The sequence below is a fragment of the Myxocyprinus asiaticus genome, chromosome 29, assembly GCF_019703515.2.
Source record: "Myxocyprinus asiaticus isolate MX2 ecotype Aquarium Trade chromosome 29, UBuf_Myxa_2, whole genome shotgun sequence".
NCBI lineage: Eukaryota > Metazoa > Chordata > Actinopteri > Cypriniformes > Catostomidae > Myxocyprinus > Myxocyprinus asiaticus.
In genome coordinates, this window is record NC_059372.1 from 4,705,820 (window position 1) to 4,726,504 (window position 20,685).

Consider the following 20,685-nt stretch of genomic DNA (forward strand, 5'->3'; position numbering starts at 1 on the left):
ATGCTCCATTTTCATGCAGGTCACCCAGCGTAGCAACACCCTACTCAATCCATTCTGTCCAGCAGAAAGGGGACTTATTACTGCATAATTTAGGATTCAACCAAATACTTGCAGCAACGTTCAGGTAAATGTCCGAATTGAACACGTGGGAAACTTCTGTCCACACTAAATGCACGTGCGAGATAACGGATGTGCCTTTACTTCTCCGGGAAGCTTGGTAGAAAGACTTTGCAATGGCAAGATAGTGGCAAGGACCTCCTGTTCAATAAAAAGCCAGCGAGAGGCTCTCTCAGGTAGAAGCGGCCAATGTGCCAAATATCTGAGACCAAAAACATAATAGTAAAACAAAATCTTGGGGAGACCTAAGGCAAGGATGAAGGCAAGGCATAGATCTAGTAGGATCAGAGACGAATAATAAGACATCATCTACGTAAAGCAAAAGCTTATACATCACACCTCCCTCCACTACCCCTGGAAAATCATCATCCTTTCTTATCGCAGCTGTAATGGTTCCAGGGCAAGACAGAACAATAAGGGGGAAAGAGGGCAACCCTGCCGGGTGTCCCTATCAAGAGGGAAATCATCTGAAATTAATCCATTCATTTGAACCTACCACTACCAGGTGTCTATAAAGTAACTTAATACACCAAATAAATGTATTCCCGAACCCATACATTTCCAAAATCTTTAAAAAATAATCCTGGGGGGCCTGGGTAGCTCAGCAAGTAAAGACACTGACTACCACACCTGGAGTCACGAGTTCAAATCCAGGGCGTGCTGAGTGACTCCTGTCAGGTCTCCTAAGCAACCAAATTGGCCCGGTTGCTAGGGAGGGTAAATTCACATGGGATAACCTCCTCGTGGTCGCTTTAATGTGGTTTGCTCTCAGTGGGGCGTGTGGGGAGTTGTGCATGGATGCCGCAGGGAATAGTCTAATGAAACGTCTAATGTTATCAGAAGAGTTATGGCCCCAAATAAACCCCACCTGGTCTAAATGTATAGGAGATGCCATAACTTTACTTAATTGGTTAGCCAAAATTTGAGACAATATTTTAATGTCTAGCTGGATCAGGGAAATTGAATGGTAACTCTTACACTCACTTGGATCTTTGTCCTTTTTAAGAATCAGACTGATCTGGGCTTGTGTCATAGTTGGTGGAAGCTTACCATTCTTTAATGATTCCGGATAAACTTCTGGCAAAAGTGGATTCAGTTCTGTAGCATTAGATCTAAAAAATTCAGTGGCAAAGCCATCTGGCCCCGGAGACTTGCCTGTAGGCAAGGCCTTAATTACCTCGCCAAGCACCTCCAAGGTTATCTCAGAATCAAGGGAATTGTTTTGCTCAGTCATCAGTTTAGGAAGTCCTAATAGTTCCACAAAGTTTCTAATATCCTCATCAGTAGACTAAAACATGGAACTATAGAGATCAAGATAGAATTCTTTAAAAGCATTATTAATATCAATGGCTGAGGTAAACCAGCAGATTTCACTGAGGGAATGGTAGAAAAAGACTCTCTGTTTTATATATCTAGCCAGAGGTTTCCCTGCCTTGTTCCCCAACTCAAAGTATGACTGTCTTGCCCTGAATAGCCAAAACTCCACTAAAATAGTATTATATCTGTATTTCAATTGGGTCAACTCGGGCGCTTCAGCTTTGCCTCAGCACTTTTAATATTCCACGAGTTCTTGTGCTTTGGATTTTTTGGTGAATGCGGCATACTGTATTATCTGGATCCTAAGAACCACCTTAAGTGCCTCCCAAGCCACACCCACAGAGGATACTGAGGCCCAGTTGGTCTCCATATAGACATTAATTTCAGCATTTAGCATTTGTTGGAATTCAGGATTTTGCAAAAGGGATACACTAAAGCGGCAACTATATTATTTCCTTTTCTCCATCTGCGGCAACACCTCTAAACACACCAGGGCGTGATCTGAGACTAAAATGTTTCCAATTGAGCAATCAACAACAGATGAAATGAGGGATTTAGGTATATAAAAAAATCTATTCTAGAGGAAATCTTATGGACTGATGAAAAAAATTTATAGTCCCTCCCAGATGGGTTGAAAAGTCACCAAATATCTGTAAGACCAAGATTTTTACACATCCTGTGAAGCATCAGTTTTGCTCTAGGGGGCTTGCACACTTTTGCTTCACTATGGTCAAGGACTGAGTCCATCAAACGGTTAAAGTCTCCTCCCAATATTATATCATGAGGGGTGCCAGCGGCTTGCAACATCCCTTCAAGATCTATAAAAAAGCCCTGATCATCAACATTAGGTGCATAAATATTAGCCAAAAAAAGAAGTTTGGAACCACCAGGACTCTTCCTAGAGCTGGCCGCCCGGCCAAACTGAGTGATCGGGGGAGAAGGGCCTTAGTCAGGGAGGTGACCAAGAACCCGAAGGTCACTCTGACAGAGCTCCAGCATTTCTCTGTGGAGAGAGGAGAACCTTCCAGAAGAACAACCATCTCTGCACCACTCCACCAATCAGGCCTGTATGGTAGAGTGGCCAGACGGAAGCCACTCCTCAGTAAAAGGCACATGACAGCCCGCCTGGAGTTTGCCAAAAGGCACCTGAAGGACTCTCAGACCATGAGAAACAAAGTTTGAACTCTTTGGCCTGAATGGCAAGCGTCATGTCTGGAGGAAACCAGGCACTGCTCATCACCTGGCCAATACCATCCCTACAGTGAAGCATGGTGGTGGCAGCATCATGCTGTGGGGATGTTTTTCAGTGGCAGGAACTGGGAGACTAGTCAGGATCGAGGAAAAGATGAATGCAGCAATGTACAGAGACATCCTTGATGAAAACCTGCTCCAGAGCGCTCTGGACCTCAGACTGGGGTGAAGGTTCATCTTCCAACAGGACAATGACCCTAAGCACACAGCCAAGTTAACAAAGGAGTGGCTCCGGGACAACTCTGTGAATGTCCTTGAGTGGCCCAGCCAGAGCCCAGACTTGAACCCGATTGAACATCTCTGGAGAGATCTGAAAATGGCTGTGCACCGATGCTCCCCATCCAACCTGATGGAGCTTGAGAGGTCCTGCAAAGAAGAAGGGGAGAAACTGCCCAAAAACAGGTGTGCCAAGCTTGTAGCATCATACTCAAAAAGACTTGAGGCTGTAATTGATGCCAAAGGTGCTTCAACAAAGTATTGAGCAAAGGCTGTGAATACTTATGTACATGTGATTTTTTTTGTTTTTTTATAAATTTGCAAAGATTTCAAACAAACTTCTTTATTATGGGATATTGTTTGTAGAATTTTGAGGAAAATAATGAATTTAATCCATTTTGGAATAAGGCTGTAACATAACAAAATGTGGAAAACGTGAAGCGCTGTGAATACATTCAGGATGCACTGTACATGCAAGAGGTTAATTTATAAACCTCATACAATGTACTTGTCTGGAATTGAGGCATTAATGCTGTTGGAGGAAAACTATTTTTGAGCATACCAGAGGGTGGTTAAGTCAGAGAAGATTTAGAAGGGTTGCACTCAAGCACTGTAAAATAACACAAGCACAAAGAAAAACCTTTCACATATCTGTCCAACTGCAGCTGATTTCAAGCAATGTACTGCAGGCTATATTTCAATCAAATCTTCATTCATATGCACGATAAAAGGTGAACAGGTCCTTGGGTACTGGAAAAGGGGTGCTCAAAGACATATTTCAGATACATTGGCAAAAGTGCACCAACAAGTGGAATCCATGGCCATGTGTGCCAAATGTGGACCTTGGTAGCAGGCCCTGAAAATTATTGCACATTTTGCAACTTTAAAACTGAGTACACAAGTCCCTCCCCACTGGATTAACTACCTCTTTTCATCTCCTCAGCATCTGCTACTACGAGCATGACTGGTCATACACCCACTGCAACCAATTCTGTTTGAACGGCTGTCCACTTTCTTTAATCCTCCCTACACCAAAAAGACAACAACAGTCTGGGTAAATACAGCAGTTGGGCACTAGGATAGCTGCTCCTTCAACTGCTTCAGAAATGGAGACACGTTCTGTCACATTAGGTCAGTGTCAGCTCTATAGCATTTGGATGGAGAGGGTACAACACTAGACCTTTAACAGCAGTCCAAAATAATAAGCAGGCAGCCCTAAATAATATAATCAGCACCCACATCAGATCCAGGCAGCCATTCAGAATGAGATGGAATGAGAAGACAATCTGAGCAGAGCAAGTGCTTGCAGCCTTCTTTGCTTTTTCTGTCAGGAGGTGCTTGTCTTTGATGCAGAGGGATAAAATACAGCTTCACCTTCAGCGATAAATGGAAGTCTCTTCAGATCTAAGCTTCTGCTCTGGCCCTCAACCACACCATCGCAATACTGACTGGATCTTAAGAGCGCACAGTGGGGGGGGGGTGCGCCTGGGTAGCTCAGTGAGTAAAGATGCTGACTACCACCCCTGGAGTCGCGAGTTCGAATCCAGGGCGTGCTGAGTGACTCCAGCCAGGTCTCCTAAGCAACCAAATTGGCCCGGTTGCTAGGGAGGGTAGAGTCACATAGGGTAACCTCCTCATGGTCGCTATAATGTGCCTCCACACACGCTATGTCTCTGAGGTAACACACTCAACTAGTTTGTGGAGTATCGGTAACATGCAAAGCTGCCATTACTTTACCTCTGGCAATAACATTTCCCATAATAAAATCAATACCTTTAATAGGAAAGGAAGAATGGGCCACTACAATAAAACATCCAGACACCAAATCAGATGAAACCCAGACGCAATGGAGAGGGACAGGTACGAAACATATTTCAATGCCCTGGACAATAGTGCTGGCGTTACACGCGGACTCCGCACAAAGAGGCAAAACATCAAGCAATATATAAGACTGAGAGCTTCCCGTATCATGCAGAATTTTCACAGCTTTCTGGTACTCCACATGGCTGGTCAAAGACATGAAACCATCAAACATAAAAGGCTGAAAACATGGGGCTACCGATGGAGTAGGAGACAGCTGTGGAGCCACAGTTTTCACCAAAACCACCCCACGAGGTTGGGCTAAGGGAGAATCATGTCATTCTTGTTTCCATTTTAAATTGCGACATTCTGCAATAGTATGTCCAACCTTATGACAATAGCCACATTCTTTTTGGAATTTCGGGCTAGGGGGAGTAGGTCTCATTATCTCGAATTCATTATCTTTTTGTGAAATGTACCCAGAATCAAATGAACGCTTAGCCAATACGATTTTGTGCATGAATGCATACTCGTCTGCCAGGACGGCTGCCTTCTGCACAGTATGTTCCGGAACGCAATTCTTAAACTCTTCAATGAGCAAAAGCTCACACAAAGAAGTGTGATCCGTGACTTTACATGCCTTAATCCACCTGTTAAACAGTATACCTTTCTTCTGGGCAAACTCAGAGAGGCAGATTTTTTGTCGTGCAAAAATGCTGTCTATAATGCTCAGGCACCAATTCATATGCACGAAGAAGTGCATTTTTTACAGCTTAATACTGAACGCTTTCTTCTAAAGAGATAGAAGCACACACCTTCTGCGCTTTTCCTTCAACCTCTTTCTCATGGAAAAGTGGAACTATTGCAATGTTCTTTACCACACTAAAAGGAGAAACAGGAAACAGTTGAAGAATCTGTTAATACTGAGGTAGCAATGGATGCTGGAACAACTGAGTCACTTGCAACTGCTGTGGGGTTTGATAACCAAACAGCAGCCCCAGACTCAGGACTACCTCCCGACACACATGGTTTTTTGGATACGCCCGAATCTATTTGATCAGCCTGTAATTCTAACTCTCTTATTCAGATTTCTGGATCTGCATCAATGCGATATACATCAAGCTATTGCTGCTGTTCATCTCTTCGCGCTTGAGGTCTATCTTGAGCCTCTAACTAAACTTAGCAAAAAAAGAAACGTCCCTTTTCAGGACACTGTATTTTAAAGATAATTTTGTAAAAATCCAAATAACTTTACAGATCTTTATTATAAAGGGTTTAAACAATGTTTTCCATGCTTGTTCAATGAACCATAAACAATTAATGAACATGCACCTGTGGAACGGTCGTTAAGACACTAACAGCTTACAGACGGTAGGCAATTTAGGTCACAGTTATAAAAACTTAGGACACTAAAGAGACCTTTCTACTGACTCTGAAAAACACCAAAAGAAAGATGCCCAGGATCCCTGCTCATCTGCTTGAACGTGCCTTAAGCATGCTGCCTGGAGGCATGAGGACTGCAGATGTGGCCAGAGCAATAATTTAAAATAAAGTCCATACTGTGAGACGCCCAAAGACAGCGCTACAGGGAGACAGGAAGGACAGCTGATCGTCCTCGCAGTGGCAGACCACATGTAAAAACACCTGCACAGGATCGGTACATCCGAATATCACACCTGCGGGACAGGTACAGGATGGCAACAACAACTGCCCGAGTTACACCAGGAATGCACAATCCCTCCATCAGTGCTCAGACTGTCCAAAATAGGCTGAGAAAGGCTTGACTGAGGGCTTGTAGGCCTGTTGAAAGGCAGGTCCTTACCAGACATCACCGGAAACAATGTTGTGGGCACAAACCCCCCTTCGCTGGACCAGACAGGACAGCACTTCACTGAGTCGCGGTTTTGTCTCACCAGGGGTGATGGTTGGACTCACGTTTATCATTGAATGAATGAGCATTACACCGAGGCCTGTACTCTGGAGCGGGATCGATTTGGAGGTGGAGGGTTCGTGATGGTCTGGTCTGGTGTGTCACAGCATTATTGGACTGAGCTTGTTGTCATTGCAGGCAATCTCAATGCTGTAAGTTACAGGGAAGACATCCTCCTCCCTCATGTGGTACCCTTCCTGCAGGCTCATCCTGACATGACCCTCCAGCATGACAATACCACCAGCCATACTGCTCATTCTGTGCGTGATTTCCTGAATGTCAGAGTTCTGCCATGGCCAGCGAAGAGCCCGGATCTCAATGCCATTGATCATGTCTGGGACCTGTTGGATCGGAAGGTGAGGGCTAGGGCCATTCCCCCCAGAAATGTCCGGGAACTTGCAAGTGCCTTGGTTTAAGTGTGGGGTAACCTTTCACAGCAAGAACTGGCAAATATGGTGCAGTCCATGAAGAGGACTGCAGTACTTAATGCAGCTGGTGGTCACACCAAATACTGACTGTTACTTTTGATTTTGAACACTTGGTTGATCTATAAACTCAAATCAAAAGTTGCCATTATCAACAACCACCAAAACTGCGAGCGCAAAATGAACAAACGTAGGCTACATGTAATAAGCAACTCCGGACTTAACTGTCTATCTATTTTGTACAGATCAAGCAAGTGGTTTTTAATTTATTAGATAATTATTATTTATTTCTTTCAGCACAGAGTGCCCCACACGAGCCCATTCAATTCAGTGAATCCTACAATCAATAAAAAAAAAACAAAAAAAAACAAACAAATGTATGTATATATATATATATATGTATATATATATATAATTTTTTAATTTTTTTAAAACAAAACAAGTACAAAACCTGTCATAATTACTAAAAAAAGAAGTTGACAAAAAGATCTAATCCAATATCTTGGAATAATATATGTAATATGAAAGATTTATTAACAACCTTAGTGGGCCGGTCATTTTTGACTGGGAACACAAAAAGTGGAAGCACAAATGTACACCACACAAGGGTTAAACAACTTTACAGCTCAAATAATACAGAAGAATAAATGCAAGTGCTTTTATAAAATTATAAACTTCACATTTCTGCATTTAAACCCTCCAAAAATTGGCCCCAGTCATTTAAATTGTAAGTGTTTTTGTAACTTCAAATTTTGCTTTTCTTTTTTCAAAGGAGGGATGAGACAACATTATTTTTTGTGGTAATGAATTTCATGCCACAAATGCTGCTGATTGAGCTTAACTTGTATTGAACTTTTAAAATTCATTCAAAGAAATTGCCCACTAGTCAGAATGGAAAACTACGTACTCCAGAAAACACATTGTAAAAAACAGACGTGCTCTGGGAACTATTTACAGCATGTTATTGAAGAGACTAAGATTTCATGGGTGGTGGGGTGGGGGGGGGTCGGGGCGGGGGGAATCACTTCAACACATGGCCTCTGAAAAGGTTCACATATAGTAGTATAGTTTGGAACACAAGAACAACAATACAGAACAACATAACATGTTTTCATGACGTGAGTTGTACAACATAATAACGCCAATGCATGCATCTAGTCTAATGTTTAAAGGTGTTGCCATCTTGTGGTGGAGTCATCACAATAATTATATACAACTAAACAGTATGGATTTTCTCATGTGTTTTCAGGGACTTTGACCAGATGAAGCTCATTTCACAGTGTGAGCACTTGGAAGATTTTTCTCCAGTATGGATTCTCTCATGTTTTTTCAGCTCTTGTGACTGAGTGAAACTCTTTTCACAGTGTGAGAACTTGTAAGGTTTCTCTCCAGTATGGATTCTCTCATGCTCTTTTAGGCGTATTGACCGAGTGAAACTCTTTTCACAGTGTGATCACTTGTAAGGTTTCTCTCCAGTATGGATTCTCTTGTGTTTTTTCAGCTCTTGTGACTGAGTGAAACTCTTTTCACAATGTGAACATTTGTAAGGTTTCTCTCCAGTATGGATTCTCTCATGTTCTTTTAGGCGTATTGACCGAGTGAAACTCTTTTCACAGTGTGAGCACTTGTAAGGTTTCTCTCCAGTATGGATTCTCTTGTGTTTTTTCAGCTCTTGTGACTGAGTGAAACTCTTTTCACAATGTGAACATTTGTAAGGTTTCTCTCCAGTATGGATTCTCTCATGTTCTTTTAGGCGTATTGACCGAGTGAAAATCTTTTCACAGTGTGAGCACTTGTAAGGTTTCTCTCCAGTATGGATTCTCTCATGTTCTTTTAGGCGTATTGACCGAGTGAAACTCTTTTCACAGTGTGAGCACTTGTAAGGTTTCTCTCCAGTATGGATTGTCTATTGTGTTTTCAGGTTTTGTGTGTATGTGAAACTCTTCTCACAGTGTGAGCACTTGTAAGGTTTCTCTCCAGTATGGATTCTCTTGTGTTTTTTCAGCTCTTGTGACTGAGTGAAACTCTTCTCACAGTGTGAGCACTTGTAAGGTTTCTCTCCAGTATGGATTGTCTTGTGTGTTTTCAGGTTTTGTGTGAGTGAAACTCTTTTCACAGTGTGAGCACTTGTAAGGTTTTCCTCCAGTGTGGATTCTCTAATGTTTTTTTCAGGTCTTGTGACTGAGTGAAACTCTTTTCAGTGTGAGGACTTGTAAGGTTTTTCTCCAGTATGGATTCTCTCATGTTCTTTTAGGCATATTGACCGAGTGAAACTCTTTCCACAGTGTGAGCACTTATAAGGTTTTTCTCCAGTATGGATTCTCTCATGTTTTTTCAGGTCTTGTGACTGAGTGAAACTCTTTTCACAGTGTAAGCACTTGTAAGGTTTTTCTCCAGTATGGATTCTCTCATGTGTTTTCAGGTTATGTAACAGAGTGAAACTCTTTTCACAGTGTGAGCACTTGTAAGGTTTTTCTCCAGTATGGATTCTCTCATGTGTTTTCAGGTTTTGTGACTGAGTGAAACTCTTTTCACAGTGTGAGCACTTGTAAGGTTTTTCTCCAGTATGGATTCTCTCATGTGTTTTCAGGTTATGTAACAGAGTGAAACGCTTTTCACAGTGTGAGCACTTGTAAGGTTTTTCTCCAGTATGGATTCTCTCATGTTCTTTTAGGCCTTGTGACTGAGTGAAACTCATTTTACAGTGTGAGCACTTGTAAGGTTTCTCTCCAGTATGAATTCTCTCATGTTCTTTTAGGTATATTGACCGAGTGAAACTCTTTTCACAGTGTGAGCACTTGTATGGTTTTTCCCCAGTATGGATTCTCTCATGCGTTTTCAGGTTTTGTGACTGAGTGAAACTCTTTTCACAGTGTGAGCACTTGTAAGGTTTTTCTCCAGTATGGATTCTCTCATGTGTTTTCAGGTTATGTAACAGAGTAAAACACTTTTCACAGTGTGAGCACTTGTAAGGTTTTTCTCCAATATGAATTATTTGGTGCTGTTTCAATATGCCAGCTGTAATAAATGTCTTCCCACATTCAAAGCACATATGGGCGCTCACGCTGGTATGAATTTTCTGGTGCTCTTTCAAATAGAACAGGCCTGCAAAACTCTCTCCACAAAAAGAACACTTAGGCTTCTCATTTGTGTGTGTTTCCAGATGTTGTTTTAGGACTGAATTCAAAACAAATGTTTTTCCACACTTAACACATTCAAATGCTCTTTCTCCAAAGTGAATGTGGAGATGTTTATTTAGATAGGATGCATCTGTGAAACATTTTCCACACTGTTGGCATGTGTAAGGTTTCTCTCCTGTGTGAATTCTCATGTGTATATTAAGACAGGTTTTATATCTGAAACTCTTTCCACATTGAGAGCAGGTAAAAACATTTTTATGTGTTTTTCTTTTAGGCTTTTTCTGTGAGAAATTCTTCTTAGTCTTTGAACAACTCAAAGATTCTTCAACATTTATTAAATCATGAAGTTTCTCCACTTCATTCAGTTCTTGACCTTCCTCTTTCACTTCCATCAGCTCTGAAATGAACACAGTAAATTGACAAAAAATCAATTCAAGGGGGACAAATGTGAAACATCAAATAGAAACCTAATTTAATAGCAGAACAAAAACATCCAATAATAATTTGTGATATTTTTGTCTGTGCACAAGGTATATATGATATCCATCAAGGTTGCATGATGGACTGAAATAAGTTTGAAATCATCTTTTTCGGTTTAGTAATCATGCAAGGACAAAAGGCTGCGTTTTAAAATACAGTCTGCATTGAACGCTTCAGTTAGTGCTGCGTGAGCGAGCGGCACCCTCTACAAGCTGAACAGCGCAGAAATAATAAAAAATATTTATTAAAATGAAAATTCAAATCGCCTAATTTGACAGAATGATCCCTTTCCAAATGTTGGCTTTAAATGCAATAAGATTAAAACATCACAAATCAAAGCAATACAAAGCAATCTATCTGAATCATCATGGAAAATAAATAAATCTTTTTGATTCTTCAATGTTTTTAAACTGGGGTCGAGAGCATGTCAGGGGAGGACAGAAGAATGATCGTAAATTTACAAAGTAAAATCGAAAGATAAATAACTACAGTATAAATTTAATGTAATGATAAACTAAAATTAATAGCTTAAAGGACAAAGTATACTTCGGGTGTCTGGGTCGAGGATCACTCTGCCCACAGTATGTGTGATGCAAATTGTGTAATCAGTAGGGATGGGAATCGTTAGGAATTTAACAATTCAGGTTCCGATTCCTCTTAACGATTCCGGTTCCTTAACGGTTCCAGTAGTTCATTTAGTACTTTTGAGGAAGAATTATTTGAAAATGAGAAATGCAATTCTTATTGGATTTACTGTCTTCTGCAGTCTGTTGCCAAACGATAAGATCATTTAAGATTTCTACAGAGCAGATATAACAAATCAGAAATAAATGTAATACAATTCTTGTAAAAGGTGTGTTTGCTGACTTTTTAGAGACATACCTCCAATCCAATAATTATTCCTAACTAGGCTATATCTGGAGTGTATCTAATCAAACAAGAAATGTGATGGCATATTTCATTCATTCCTTTTTTTAGAAAAATATATAAATTGCTTGTATTACAAACCTCATATATCTTTAATTAAACATTGTTGAACAACCAGTCAGTAAATGCACTGCTTGATTAAAGTCTCACAGGTCTAAAGTCACATGACATAACAGTAACGGTTCCAGAGACAGTTTAGACTGTGTTCTGTTGTCAAATGAGGACTTCAAGCTTGTAAGACTTCAACAGTTCTTATTTGATTTCGAGTTGGACATTCATAACTTGCACATCAGAGTAAGATTAATACTATACTGGACAAGACCGGAAGCGCTGTATGTTTCGCGCTGTTCATTCAAAAGAACCGGCTTATCTAAATCGTTCTTTCGAGAATCGGACCGTTCTGGAAGTGCTGTCTTTTTCGCTCTGTTGATTCAACAGAGCTGGCTAATAAGAGTCATTTGTGTGTTTTATGCTTTGACCCAGTAAAGGGCAGCGCTGCTGTCGAAATGCGGTGCTGGAAACACTTTTATTGTATTTTAGAACAGTGTTCCAGCTGCATCGCTGAAAACTTCATGCAAGGGAACCATTAACAGAACTGAAATTCAAGAAGATCATCCAATTCCATTATTTTGTAAAGAAAATAAGGTTCCCAAACCTAGTAATCAGCACAACCTATGCGGCTTGACCGCGCACCACCTAGATTTGCTTGACCCACGCACGCAGTCCTCAGCTGTGCACGTCGCTTAAGCATGTGCCTGCTATTGACTGTACTAAAAGAGTATCACAAAGAAGTTGTAGTGGGCATGCATCAAACGTATTCGTATTCACTCACGGTCAGAAGAGTATACTTACAAAGGCAACGCGGTCGACCAGGCGCAAGCCGATCCGGTACTCGCAAAAACAAAGTATACCTGGGCCTTAAAAGACCACAGTCCTCTAGCTCTATGGGGTTATAATATAATTAAATGTCGAGAGCACATGCATGTCATGCGAGAGTGCATCCATGTACCAGCTGTGTGAGCGCAAATCCCTCTGCTCGCACAAGGATTATCAAAACTTGACACGCACTAATACATGCACTGCGCTCTTATGATATCTGCCTGCTCTCGCTTAAAGAGTGCGTGTGCACGCTCAAATAGGGTGTTGTGCACTTGCAAATCTATTATAAATTTATATAGCTTTGCTTCTGTTCATTTGTGCAAATATTCTGCATCTGTAGATGTGGTAAGGTGACAAGAAAAAGTATGTCATCCCTTTGGAATTAAGCGCATTTATGTATACATTTATGAAAAAGCACTGAGCTTTAGCTTCCGCACAGCCACCCTGCCATTATCCTGTAGGATATCTTGATAAACTTGGGACTTAATTTTTCCCTTGATGATGGCAGGCGGTCCAGGCACAAAAGCAGCAAAGCATCGCACTTCACCGTTCGGATGATGTTTCATGTTGCTCTGTTTTACTGCATTTTCTTCCCAAACAATTCAACCTTAGTTTCATCAGTCCACAAAACATTTTCCCAGTAGCATTTTGGAGTGTCAAGGTGGTCTTTGGCAAACTTCAGGCGTGCAGCAATGTTTTTGTTGGAAAGCAGTGGCTTCCTTCGTGGTGTCTTGCCATGGACACCATGGCTATTTTAATCTTTTCCGTATAGTAGACTCATGAGCAGTGAGTTTTTAACTTACTGAGCATTCTGCGGTGTGCCCTTTGAGTAATCTTGGCTGGACAGCCACTTCTAGGGAGAGTACCCACAGTACTAAATCATCTCCATTTATAGACAATTTGTCTAACTGTGGACAGATGAATATCAAAGCTCTTCGAGATAACTTTGTATCATCCTTTTTATGCAAAGCAATAATTCATTATCATAGGTCTTCTGAGAACTCTTTTTTGCGAGGCATGGTTCACGTCAGCAAATGCTTCTTGTTAATAGCAGACTCAAAATGTTGAGTTCTTATTATAAGTCAAAGTAGCTCTAACTTACCCCTCCAATCTCGTTTCATTAATTGGATGCCAGGTTTGCAAACTCCTGACTCTAATTAGCTTTTGTTGACGGCATTAACTTAGGGGTCCACATACCTTTTCTAACCTACACTGTGAATGTTTGAATCATGTATTCATTATGTAATGGATCAATATAATAATTTGTGTGAAATTAGTTAAAACTGATTGTGTTTGTTCATTATTGTAAGATGAAGATCAAACCAGATTCTAAGAAAACATTAAATATAAATGCAGAAAATAGATTCTGTTATGTTGTAATTACTTTGAATACATTTAAATATATACTGATGTCTGCAATTGCTCCCAATATTTTTGAACAATCTTTTTATTTTTATTTTTTTGACAAAAACTAAACTGTTGACTTTAGGGAATATTTCAATACTTATTAGTGCAGATTTTAAACTTGCAGTGATCATTTGGATAGATCTGGTGATGGTATGCTTACTACTTATACAGCCACTGCATCTAAATTTTTCAAAGATTTTATGGCTTATTTAAATTAGGGATGTACAGGTATAGTCGACTTCTGGTTAACCATTCGACGCGCCACTATACAAATACCTAAATCACTATTAGGTTATTCTACACATGTAATAGATGTCTTAACACATTGTGATGAGGAGGAGGGTATGGCCGGGCCGTAAGGATGGATGCCTGGTGCTGAGTTACCCCAATCAGCTGGGAGGGGGATAAGAGCGGTTTATCAGCAGGCTACTGATGTGGTCCACCAGGAGGCGGCAGTCGGCAGTGGCCAAGGGACGGCTGAGCGAGTCAAGTGCCATTGCCCGGCGTCGCTGACGGAGGTGTTCCAGCTGGCTGAGGTTCGGGTGGGCGGCATGGTCGTGAGTCATTTTTTCTTTTTCTTTTCTCTCTCTCTCTGGCTCTCCGGCTCCTCCTCATTCCCCTCCAGGCTGATTGAGGTAACTCAGCGCCAGGCGTCCATCCTTACAGCCCGGCCATGCCCTCCTCCTCAACGGACATCTTTAACTGGCACTCTTTTTTTTCTTTCAGCATCTCATGCAGGATCGCCACATTTTTATGGAAATGTATGAAAGGAAAGTTAAAAAGCATGTACATTTTTATCAATGCATCTCAAAACACATGCACTGTGTTTCTTTCAATGTGCTGCGTTCTGAAGAATTTCAGGTTGCATAGAGGACTGCACCATTAATCATGATTCCAGGCTGTCCAGGAAAGAGAGTTTTTATCTCTTTTGCTCTGGTGTGCTTATTTACGTACAGTAATTAGACAAGTTCAATGCCATTTGATTATAAAATAATTTAAAAATCAAACACCCCAAATCCTCCTGTGCAAACTTCAAGATCACCGAATCACCTCAAACAAAGACAGAGAAGCAGCACTTGTGGATTAAGTTCAGATCAGACAGAATTCTGGCTTACGCAGTCTGTCAGTCCACAAATTCACCCACCCCAAGATCCCATCACACCAGAGTTGCTTTTGTCAGACTTTCTGGAGTCTTCTTGGCAATTGTCTGCAATCTAGGATGCATATCGGGCTCAGTGTTGTCATGCTGCTGATTCCTGATAAACAAAACAGCAGAGGCCAAGCTGCACGGAAAATCCCTTTGCAAGAAAAGCTAAGGTTTTAAAGATACTGTATATTGATTGTTGCTTAGTCATGTTAACATTCCCAGAAATGTACATATCTTCTGGAGAAATGAGTCATCATCTATCGACTCTCCCAAGAATCATTTACACACCTGGAATCAAATCTTTTTAAAAAGTTAATCTTTTTCAATGCATAGGCCTCATAAAGAATGAAGTCATGAGTTATCTGTGATTAATATTTTTGCTATATTTTGATCATTTCATGGCAAGAAGTGGAAAACAAAAAAATATGGCAGACTGTTAACAGAGCAGCTCAGCAATTTTGGAATTTTCACCTTCAAGTGATCAAGAATTGCAGTAACAGTCTTCAGTAGTTTCCTGAAACTCACTAACATTGGTATGTGTTGACCTGCTAATGATAAACATCTTGGAACTCTGCCCACAAATTTAACAATTTAACAAAGGCCAGTTTGGGGCATCAATTATGTGAAGATTTTTATAAGTTGTTTGGGCTTGTCGCCAGAGGAGAAGGGGTGTATTAAAAAAAAAAAAAAAGGAAAATTAAGATTGTAGGGTCTATCGAAGCAAATTTCTTATCAATACGACAGAATAGAATGGTCCATGTCTTTGTATATCACTGGAGCTATGTTTACTTATATCAAGATATTCTGAACACAAACATAGCTGATAAGATGCCCATAAAACGTGTGTTATGGCACAAGTGTCATTTACTTCTTGGAGAAATCAGAATAAGTGGCATGATTCTGTGCGAGAAGTCTCTTGCCAAAACTGTACAGTGCATCTGGAAAGTATTCACAGCGCTTCACTTTTTCCACATTTTATGTTATGTTACAGCCTTATTCCAAAATTGATTCAATGCATTATTTTCCTCAAAATTCTACAAACAATACCCCATAATGACAACGTGAAAGAAGTTTGTTTGAAATCTTTGCAAATTTATTAAAAATAAAAAATGAAAAGAAAAAAAATCACATGTACATAAGTATTCACAGCCTGTGCCATGACACTCAAAATTGTGCTCAGGTGCATCCTGTTTCCACTGATCATCCTTGAGATGTTTCTACAACTTGATTGGAGTCCACCTGTGATAAATTCAGTTGATTGGACATGATTTGGAAAGGCACACACCTGTCTAAGGTCCCACAGTTAACAGTGCATGTCAGAGCACAAACCAAGCCATGAAGTCCAAGGAATTGTCTGTAGACCTCCGAGACAGGATTGTATCGAGGCACAGATCTGGGGAAGGGTACAGAAAAATTTCTGCAGCATTGAAGGTCCCAATGAGCACAGTGGCCTCCATCATCCGTAAATGGAAGAAGTTTGGAACCACCAGGACTCTTCCTAGAGCTGGCCGCCCGGCCAAACTGAGCGATCGGGGGAGAAGGGCCTTAGTCAGGGAGGTGACCAAGAACCCGAAGGTCACTCTGACAGAGCTCCAGCATTTCTCTGTGGAGAGAGGAGAACCTTCCAGAAGAACAACCATCTCTGCAGCACTCCACCAATCAGGCCTGTATGGTAGAGTGGCCAGACGGAAGCCACTCCTCAGTAAAAGGCACCTGACAGCCCGCCTGGAGTTTGCCAAAAGGCACCTGAAGGACTCTCAGACCATGAGAAACAAAGTTTGAACTCTTTGGCCTGAATGGCAAGCGTCATGTCTGGAGGAAACCAGGCACCGCTCATCACCTGGCCAATACCATCCCTACAGTGAAGCATGGTGGTGGCAGCAGGATCGAGGAAGAGATGAATGCAGCAATGTACAGAGACATCCTTGATGAAAACCTGCTCCAGAGTGCTCTGGACCTCAGACTGGGGTGAAGGTTCATCTTCCAACAGGACAACGACCCTAAGCACACAGCCAAGTTAACAAAGGAGTGGCTCCGGGACAACTCTGTGAATGTCCTTGAGTGGCCCAGCCAGAGCCCAGACTTGAACCCGATTGAACATCTCTGGAGAGATATGAAAATGGCTGTGCACCGATGCTCCCCATCCAACCTGATGGAGCTTGAGAGGTCCTGCAAAGAAGAAGGGGAGAAACTGCCCAAAAACAGGTGTGCCAAGCTTGTAGCATCATACTCAAAAAGACTTGAGGCTGTAATTGATGCCAAAGGTGCTTCAACAAAGTATTGAGCAAAGGCTGTGTATACTTATGTACATGTGATTTTGTTTTTTATTTTTTATAAATTTGCAAAGATTTCAAACAAACTTCTTTATTATGGGATATTGTTTGTAGAATTTTGAGGAAAATAATGAATTTAATCCATTTTGGAATAAGGCTGTAACATAACAAAATGTGGAAAACGTGAAGCGCTGTGAATACTTTCAGGATGCACTGTACATGCAAGAGGTTAATTTATAAACCTCATACAATGTACTTGTCTGGAATTGAGGCATTAATGCTGTTGGAGGAAAACTATTTTTGAGCATACCAGAGGGTGGTTAAGTCAGAGAAGATTTAGAAGGGTTGCACTCAAGCACTGTAAAATAACACAAGCACAAAGATGGTACACCTTTCGCATATCTGTCCAACTGCAGCTGATTTCAAGCAATGTACTGCAGGCTATATTTCAATCAAATCTTCATTCATATGCACGATAAAAGGTGAACAGGTCCTTGGGTACTGGAAAAGGGGTGCTCAAAGACATATTTCAGATACATTGGCAAAAGTGCACCAACAAGTGGAATCCATGGCCATGTGTGCCAAATGTGGACCTTGGTAGCAGGCCCTGAAAATTATTGCACATTTTGCAACTTTAAAACTGAGTACACAAGTCCCTCCCCACTGGATTAACTACCTCTTTTCATCTCCTCAGCATCTGCTACTACGAGCATGACTGGTCATACACCCACTGCAACCAATTCTGTTTGAACGGCTGTCCACTTTCTTTAATCCTCCCTACACCAAAAAGACAACAACAGTCTGGGTAAATACAGCAGTTGGGCACTAGGATAGCTGCTCCTTCAACTGCTTCAGAAATGGAGACACGTTCTGTCACATTAGGTCAGTGTCAGCTCTATAGCATTTGGATGGAGAGGGTACAAAACTAGACCTTTAACAGCGGTCCAAGCAGGCAGCCCTAAATAATATAATCAGCACCCACATCAGATCCAGGCAGCCATTCAGAATGAGATGGAATGAGAAGACAATCTGAGCAGTGCAAGTGCTTGCAGCCTTCTTTGCTTTTTCTGTCAGGAGGTGCTTGTCTTTGATGCAGAGGGATAAAATACAGCTTCACCTTCAGCGATAAATGGAAGTCTCTTCAGATCTAAGCTTCTGCTCTGGCCCTCAACCACACCATTGCAATACTGACTGGATCTTAAGGGGGGGGGGGGGGTCTGGGTAGCTCAGTGAGTAAAGATGCTGACTACCACCCCTGGAGTCGCGGGTTCGAATCCAGGGCGTGCTGAGTGACTCCAGCCAGGTCTCCTAAGCAACCAAATTGGCCCGGTTGCTAGGGAGGGTAGAGTCACATAGGGTAACCTCCTCATGGTCGCTATAATGTGCCTCCACACGCGCTATGTCTCTGAGGTAACACGCTCAACTAGCCACGTGATAACTGCAGATTGACGGTCTCAGATGTGGAGACAACTGAGATTCATCCTCCGCCACCCAGATTGAGGTAAGGCACTATGCCACCACTTAGAGCACATTGGGAATTGGGCATTCCAAATTGGGGAGAAAAAAAAAAAAAGAGCGCACAGTAAAAGCAGAGCAGACAAATTTCATCTTGGAGTTGACTTCTGGTTGAATTCTGACATTTGAGCATCGAAATTCCCTGCAGCCATCTTCCACAAAAAAAAAAAAAATAATCCTGCCTCTTCTTTGCTAGCAGCCAAAGAGACTCTGAAACTAAAGCAAAGCCCTTCACACCACCATTCATCAGTGTCTTAGGCTCAATAGCATTGAAGGACCCCTTAACAGGCCAAAGTTTGCCTTAGGAAAATGGATAACATTACCCCAAGTGAAAAACTCTCTTAATTAGTTTTGCTTTGTCTCTCTAAGGTGACATACTGTTACATTTGTTTACAATACTGTAGTTTTGTCGGTCGTACCATTCAACCACTGTAACTTATATCCGTGTTAAAGTGAAAACCCTAACTGCCAAATCATTAAAATCTACAGATAAGACAAAAAATAAAATAAAATCAAACACCCCAAAGAGAGTATTTAACCACAGAAGTTTAACTCCACGCCTCAGAAATGTGAACCTGCCAGGGCAGAGCGCAAATACAGGCAGTGACAGTTTGAGTGTTTTTGTCTGACTTTAATATGAGATTTTATCTTTTGAGCATCTATGTATTGTGCTCTTTAGGCTCATAGCTCACTGTGCACTTTATTTGCTTCTATTCTGAGTACAGGAAATTTTCTTCATTTTATTCCTGTGTCCCGACGAAAAACCGATTAACCGTTCGTAAAACCTCACAGTTAACCGAATGTTAAAAACAGTAACCGTGCACATCCATAATTTAAATGTTGTACACAGCTGATTTATTAGGAAACTTATTGTAAGGGAGTACACTTGTTTTTCAGGACATCATAAATGTTTCTCCAGAACTGATTATTTTCTTATCTGTTGAGAATCATGGTCCTGTCCAAATTAAAGTACGTCCTGTTTTAAGCATTGGTGTTTTAACATGTTTATTCTTCAAGATAGAGTTTTTGGAACATTTTAGTAATTTTACTGATTTTAATAATACTCCAGATGTTAATCCCCATACTCTTTGGGAGGTTACAAAATGTGCAATTAGAGGTAGTTGTATATGTTATTCCTCTAAAGTTGCTAAAGTGCGAAAGGACAAAATTGCTTAATTAGAAAAAAATATTCAAAATGTAGAAGTGTTACAGAAACAATATTTTGATGCAGGTAAGGCTACTGTTTTAAACTATTTGAAGGCACAATTCAAAGAGGCATCCAGTGTTGCAGCTGAGTTTTTGTTACTTAGAAACAGACAACTGTATTATCAACATTCTGAAAGATCAAGCAGTCTGTTTGCTCCAAGACTCAATCAGTCAGAGCGACTGCCATCCATAGATGCTGTCAGTGACTTCTCTGGTGTTCTTATAAAAGTGTAAAACATTACAGAAAGAAACGTACCTGAAGGAAGAAAATCATCTTCATCACTCTGTTGTTCCTCTACTGTGGTTTCATCATCATCTTCATCACTCTGTTGTTGTTCTGCTGTGGTTTCATCATCATCATCACTCTGTTTTTCCTCTGCTGTGGTTTCTTCATCATCTTCATCACTCTGTTGTTCCTCTATTGTGGTTTCATCATCTTCATCACTCTGTTGTTCCTCTATTGTGGTTTCATCATCTTCATCACTCTGTTGTTCCTCTATTGTGGTTTCATCATCATCATCATCACTCTGTTGTTCCTCTGCTGTGGTTTCTCCTCTCATCTTCATCAGGTTCCTGCAGTCCAGCAGCTTCACTGAACACATCTTCACTGGTATCTGCAGCATCTGCTTTTCTCCAGCGTTACAGACAGAAGCCA

General features: G+C 41.1%; 2 protein-coding genes and 1 pseudogene across 4 annotated transcripts in view; all 3 read right to left on the reverse strand.

Moving 5' to 3' along the window:
- The window catches only part of LOC127420295 (zinc finger protein 501-like), a 379,903-nt gene that overhangs the window by 266,366 nt on the left and 92,852 nt on the right, over positions 1 to 20,685 (reverse strand). For 2 of the 3 annotated variants that reach the window (XM_051662476.1, XM_051662477.1), the window contains exon 1: positions 20,287 to 20,408. The exons of the other annotated variant lie outside the window; for it this stretch is intronic. The gene's annotated coding sequence lies outside the window, so the exon portion shown is untranslated. Of the gene's footprint in view, positions 1 to 20,286; positions 20,409 to 20,685 lie in introns of those variants that run through there. 3 annotated transcript variants of the gene reach the window in all.
- The window catches only part of LOC127420314 (zinc finger protein OZF-like), a 60,701-nt gene that overhangs the window by 39,076 nt on the left and 940 nt on the right, over positions 1 to 20,685 (reverse strand). The window lies entirely within an intron of this gene.
- LOC127420301 (zinc finger protein 721-like) lies at positions 8,273 to 20,408 on the reverse strand (annotated as a pseudogene).